Source organism: Sinocyclocheilus grahami, unplaced genomic scaffold (assembly GCF_001515645.1).
Source record: "Sinocyclocheilus grahami isolate Dianchi unplaced genomic scaffold, SAMN03320097.WGS_v1.1 scaffold346.1, whole genome shotgun sequence".
Classification (NCBI taxonomy): Eukaryota; Metazoa; Chordata; class Actinopteri; order Cypriniformes; family Cyprinidae; genus Sinocyclocheilus; species Sinocyclocheilus grahami.
In genome coordinates, this window is record NW_015505525.1 from 2,092,124 (window position 1) to 2,098,302 (window position 6,179).

Here is a 6,179-nt window from a genome sequence, read left to right on the forward strand (position 1 = left end):
AAATTTAGGAGCACGTTCAAAATTTTAGGAGCACCTTCTAAACAATTATCCAAAATGTTATCAAAAAGTAGCCTTCCCATTACGAGGCGATATTTGACTCCTCTAACTTTATTAAAAGTATGTCATCTTTTGTCAAATTCTTAAAAATATATATATTTTATAAGCTTTTTAAAAATAAAATTAAAGTAGTAGTAATTAAAACGACAGAATAAGAACAAGTAGAATAAGAAATATAAGTTACCAATCAAATGAAATCAGTATTAACCAAATTAATTTGTAGAGGTGGCACAGAAGAACACAAAAGTGGCCTGGTGTACTTTGAGACATTTAATGAGGCTCAGAAGTGGAATGAGTGCAATTCAATCCATAAATCCATGATGATATTAATGTTTTAAATATAAAATTCTGAATATAGAAATATTACATTATTTAAATAACTGAAAAGATACTTTTAAAATGAAACAAACTGCCAGCAGGTGGCGGTAAGTCCCTGATATTTATCACTGAATCATTCATTCAATTGATTCATTCAAGTTCAAGTCTGCTTTATTGTCAATTCTTCCACATGTACAGCACATACACACAGAGAATTGAAATTGCGTTACTCTCAGACCCTTGGTGCATACAGATAACACTAGAACATAAATACAGATAGATACAGATTAAATATAAAACACAACTACACAAATAAGGTCAAATGTAATTCGAACGGCTGATTCATTCAGGAATGAATCAAGTGACTGTCTTTATGAATGGGTAATCATGAATCACTGACTCACTAGATTCATTAAAAACACCGCTCTATGCAGCGGCTGAGCTGTGACTTTGTTTTAAACTATTTTCAACGACGAAATAGAACAAAATCAGACCATAGTGTTATAGTCAGACAATGTAAGTCACTTAATATGAACTTCTTGTTTATTGAATTGTATTAAATCAGTATCACATTTACAAACTCATCTTAGTTCATCTCGATCTCACATTTATAATCAACGAAGCACTCAACACTGCACAATGAATCTCTCACTTTGCTTATGAAAAGATTCATGAGATATGTCTGTGGTGCATTAGGCTACTCAACGCTGCAAAAACACGTAGAAACATTTGAAGCACCCCTCAGCGATAACAATCACAAGTATGATGATGATCTGGTCAGTCGCAATGGTGCTCCTAAAAAACCGTTTATAGTCGCACGCAGTAGTTTTCAATGGCCGCACTGAAGAGCCCTGTAAAGTAGCCGAATGCTTTCAAAACTGCACGGTTTTGTTCCGTGTGTTTAAATAACTGAAAGTATTTAGCATTTTAGGCATGACTGAATCTCGGAAACTGTAAACAAATGAAAGGATACCCAGGTTTGCTGGAACAAGGAAGTTTACTCACAAACAGTGAATTACCACACCAATTTCCCACTAAATAATGCGAACGCTTGATAGACCTTTAATGCAAATGTCTTGTTCTATCAGCTGGCTAGGTTTTTTTCGTAACTTGGTTCTGTTTTGTTTGCTTCCTCTTCGACTCAACCGGCTGACTTCAAAAACATGTCTATTTGAACACTAAAAACCCACTCATAAACACACAACATGTATATTAAGTAATAGTCTATACAATAAGCAAAGAATAAAAAGTAATGTTTTCCCATCGCGAGATGCCGAAAATAGGCTATTCTTGCTTAAAGCATTTTGCAGTGTTATTTGGGATATTAGCGTCTTCAGTGTTTATTTACTCGGTAAAGCAGTGTAAATGTTTTAGCCTAATAGAGACAGCATTTTAAAAAACAAAACAAATACATGAATAAGATTTTTACCCAAGTGCGAAACAAAGCAGATTTGGATAGACAGATGTCTTACCGATGACTTCGACAACTCGCTCGAAGAGATTTCAAACCATTCGCTTCAAACCAGGAGGACCGAAATGTGAATATTGACCCCTGAGAGTCTCCGCCAGCTCAGGCCAAATCCAGTGCAAATGCTCCCTTGTGCACACTGGTGTTTGGCAATGGGCCCCAGCTCCGGCTGATGTTCCGTCTGTGTTTTGATAAGGATCAGGGAAGCAAAAAGTAGGAATGCTACTATAGCGAAGGCTCGGTTCATGAATGGTAAAGAGCTTGCGCTGGCGTTGACTTGTATCTGTCCTGAGGCGTCCAATTGCGCAGCCTAATTATTATTCATGAGGTAAGTCTCCATCGCGTCAACGTCTACATTTCAGCCAATCAGCAAGGCGAACTGGACGAACATAGCACCTAATATATTAATATACAGAAGGGAAGCCTTTGCCATAGTAGGATCGGTGCATTGATGTGGTGGAACTAACAGATGAGAGCCACGTCGCTACAGGACGTGAAATGTCGCATGTTTTGGTAAACACTGAAATGGCGTTACATTGCTCATCGTTCGCAAAGCGTACCATCTATTCATTGGATATAGGCATTTTGCTGGCTGAGTGTAAATAATGAAATGTATATTTGCAGTTCACACCACTGCTAGTCACAGGAGTGTGTCTGTGTGAATGAAGTGTGTCTGTGTGCTCTTAATCTAAGAAAATGCAAGCTCATCATCGTCACTCAGCCCCATCTAAAACTGCAAAGGGTTGTGCACATTAAAAATAATGAAGGCTACACTAACATGAAATGAAGGCTCATCTCGGTAGCCTATTGAATCTTACCAGAATTTAGGATGAAATTATTGAAATCATGTTGTATTAACAGTGAACACCCGCCAATAATCATGGCTTATGTAGTGACAATAAGAGTAAATAGTCTATTTGTGTGCATCATTTCTGAATTTCTGGTCCTATTCCCCCAACCACAAGGCAATGGTGGCATCAGAAATACTTGTAATTCTGCTTTGCTGCAAATACATAATTGTGTTAGAAACAACAGCTTGCAAACGTTCACTGAATCAATACAGAATATAATCTGAAGTGACACCGATTATATACTGTATATTTTAAATGTTTTTAGATATTTTAAATGTGTTGAATTATTATTTAAACATTTTTTTACAGTTTAGCAATTATATTACTGTCTATTATTGTAATATTTATAGTAGTATTATGCCTTCAATTGAGATATTAAATGTGCATATCCAGGAAAATAATGTTCTTATTTAATAAAAGATGCTTTATTTTACATGGTGTGACGCCACTTTATGGAAGCCACATTGACAAGGTCACATAACCAGCTGAATACTGAAAAAATATTGAAAATGAATCATGGCTGATTGCAAATAAATCATTTCTATTGAACTGCATTCTGTGGAAGGGAAAGGAAAGCTTTGGGGGAATCAGAAAGTGTGTGTATATGTCCTAAATGCATCTAACATCCCAAAGAAAATGTTGCATTTTGTAAAAACTGAAAGAAAACGTAGTTCTTGTGAGTTATTTGTGACTTGCTAAATGTGCTTGGATTATGACAAATTCATACTAAATTTCCCCTTTAAATACAAATTAAAACTCTTTTGGTATACAGTGGGATCATGCAATGGCAAACTACTTAATTTTGTAGAGTGAATTTGCACTTGCTATTTACTTTAATGTCACCCCAACACATCAGAACAACAAATGACATGTCTTATAATATTGACATGTTATTATTATTATTATTTAAAAAAAGAAAAATACATATAATGCTACATGCATGCAACTACTTTTAATGTGCATTGCATCAAAACAGTTTTTACTGTCTGCTTTTCATAACCCGAGAGAGCTTACTTGTTACTTAGATGAGCGATATCTTGGTTCATGAGTGGATGATTAAAGTGAGAGAGTGAATAAGTGATTGAGCAATAGAGAGAAGGACCTATACAATTATAGACTAGTCTTATAGGTTCATGTGCCTGCACTCCAGACAGTTCTGGCAGGCTGCTTCTTTTTTTTTTTTACCAAGACAAGTTTGTTTTATTAGACTGAGATTTATTGTATAATGCTTTCTGGAAACTGCTATACAACTCTCCCTCTTGTAATGCATTGTTTGACAGACCAAATCCATGATGAAAATATTATGAATATTTTTTCTAAAATGCTTTGCAAACAATAACTATTTACTTTAAAACCAGTCATTTCAAAATGAGCTTAATCTCTCAAAATGCAGTATGTTTGGCAGAAATTTGTATAAAAAGTATTAAGAGTAAGAGTAATACTGGCCTTTGGATGCTAATTAATAATAATTCCTAAGAAACATTTATGTTGTACATACAATCCAGTGTCTTATTACCATTCTATGGTTTTATTATAGAGGGGCAATTACAGTCTTCTTCACCTGTTAAAACATTCACAAATATAAACATGATATGCTTTTAAAGCAAAGTATAATATAGGTGTCATATACAAATCAACACAAATATTCATGTTAAGTGAGAATTCTTCTTGCTTAGAATAAGTTTTTGATTTTGGATGTCAAAATAAAATCCACGATAGATACAGGGAAGACACTTATATGGTTTCAGCCAGAGTGTATATATAAAATATAAAAATATAATCCATTATGTGCACTACTGTTTAAACATTTGGGGTTGGTAAGAAAGATTTTTTTAAAGGGGTCATATGATGCGATTTCAAGTGTTCCTTTCTCTTTGGAGTGTTACAAGCTGATTGTGCATAGATAAGATCCCTGAAGTCGCAAAGACTAAAGTCTCAAAACCAAAAATATATTCTTTATCAAAGTTAAGACTCTGCCACGCCCCCCTAAAACGGCTCATTCTAACACGCCCCCACATATCTACCTCACTATGTGGAAATATTTGCATAATGCCGCCCAAATGTTCACGCAAAGAAAGAAGGCGTGGTTTCAGTAACCGCAGTTAGTGTTGAAGGGAGACGCTGTGTGTTTCTAGGCGAAAGCAAAAGCACTTTATTTGGCCTTCCGAAAGTAGATGCATTTAGGAATCTTTAAGATTACTTACAACAGAACAGCAATGCATTTTATGGACGACCGTTTCGTGAACCTAGGAGAGGAGGTCATTCTGACTTTGCTATGACAATCTGTGTGTGTGTGTGTGCGCGAGCGAGAGAGTGAGAGACAGGGTCACATCACAGTGGAGTCAGCTGTCTTAACCGTGGCTTGTGTACTGCACGCGACTCGGGCTCTGTCTTTACATTTATTTTGAAAGATGAAGCTCGCGATTATGGTAAGGGGCGTTACATTTCCGGGCGAGTGCTTGCGGTGTTCAGCCAATCACAATGCACTGGGTCAGCTGGCCAATCAGAGCAGACTGCGCTTGTCGGAAGGAGGTACTTTGGAGAAAACAAAGCTTTTGAGAGAGGCGGGGCATAGAGGACCTACAATAATGTACAGTATTTGAAAAATAATGTGTTTTTTGAACATTAAAGCATGTCAACATATTCTGTTTCACCAAATACACAAAATAAAGCATCATATGACCCCTTTAATGTTATTGGAAGGTTTTATGGTCACCAAGCTACACTGTGTTTTATTATATATATTATAATTAGTTCCTGTGATGACAAAAACATGTTCAGCAGCCATTACTCCAGTTTTCAGTGTCACATGATTCTTCTGAAATCTAATAATATGTTTCAGAAATTCGAATATGCTATTTTGGTGCTCAATAAACAATACTTACTATTATCAATGCTGAAAACAGCTGCGATGCTCAATGTTGTTGTTGAAACCGTGATGCATTTCCCCCCAGGATTCTTTGATGAAAAGTTGGCAATCACTTTTCAATTTAATTAATTATTGCAGAATAAAAATCGTAATTTCAAGTAAATAAATAAATAAAATAAAATCAACTTTTTCAATGGTTGTGTAATTAAACAGATAATTGTACATTGTGGGTTATATTCTAAAAATTTAATTTGTATTTCATATAATTCGTTTATGCCTATTTACTTGTTAATTACAAATATTATAGGCCTAACATCTTAGCAAAAACAGTGCAGAGGTGAGGATGGACACTTGGACGTATGTGATTTGGACGTGGGAGTGAAACATATGTACCCAAGCTGTAGAAGCACGATATCATGTGACAGCACCACGCCATATGCATTCTGGATCTGTCAAGAGCTCTGCTTTTCTGCTGCGTAATATCACGACCTGCTTCAACAAAGAGGACAAACGCAGTGTTCTAGTGTAGTGTTTGAGTTTTCCAGACTCTCATTGTGCTCGCCAGTGTTTGTACTGGAGAGAGAGAGAGAGAGAGAGAGAGAGAGAGAGAGAGAGA

At 35.9% G+C, this 6,179-nt stretch overlaps 1 protein-coding gene across 1 annotated transcript in view; it reads left to right on the forward strand.

Moving 5' to 3' along the window:
• Positions 1–5,994: 5,994 nt before the first annotated feature.
• The window catches only part of ube2kb (ubiquitin-conjugating enzyme E2Kb (UBC1 homolog, yeast)), a 9,495-nt gene continuing 9,310 nt past the window's right edge, over positions 5,995–6,179 (forward strand). Inside the window, exon 1 of the mRNA XM_016229057.1 lies at positions 5,995–6,179. This exon is cut by the window's right edge and continues 208 nt beyond it. The gene's annotated coding sequence lies outside the window, so the exon portion shown is untranslated.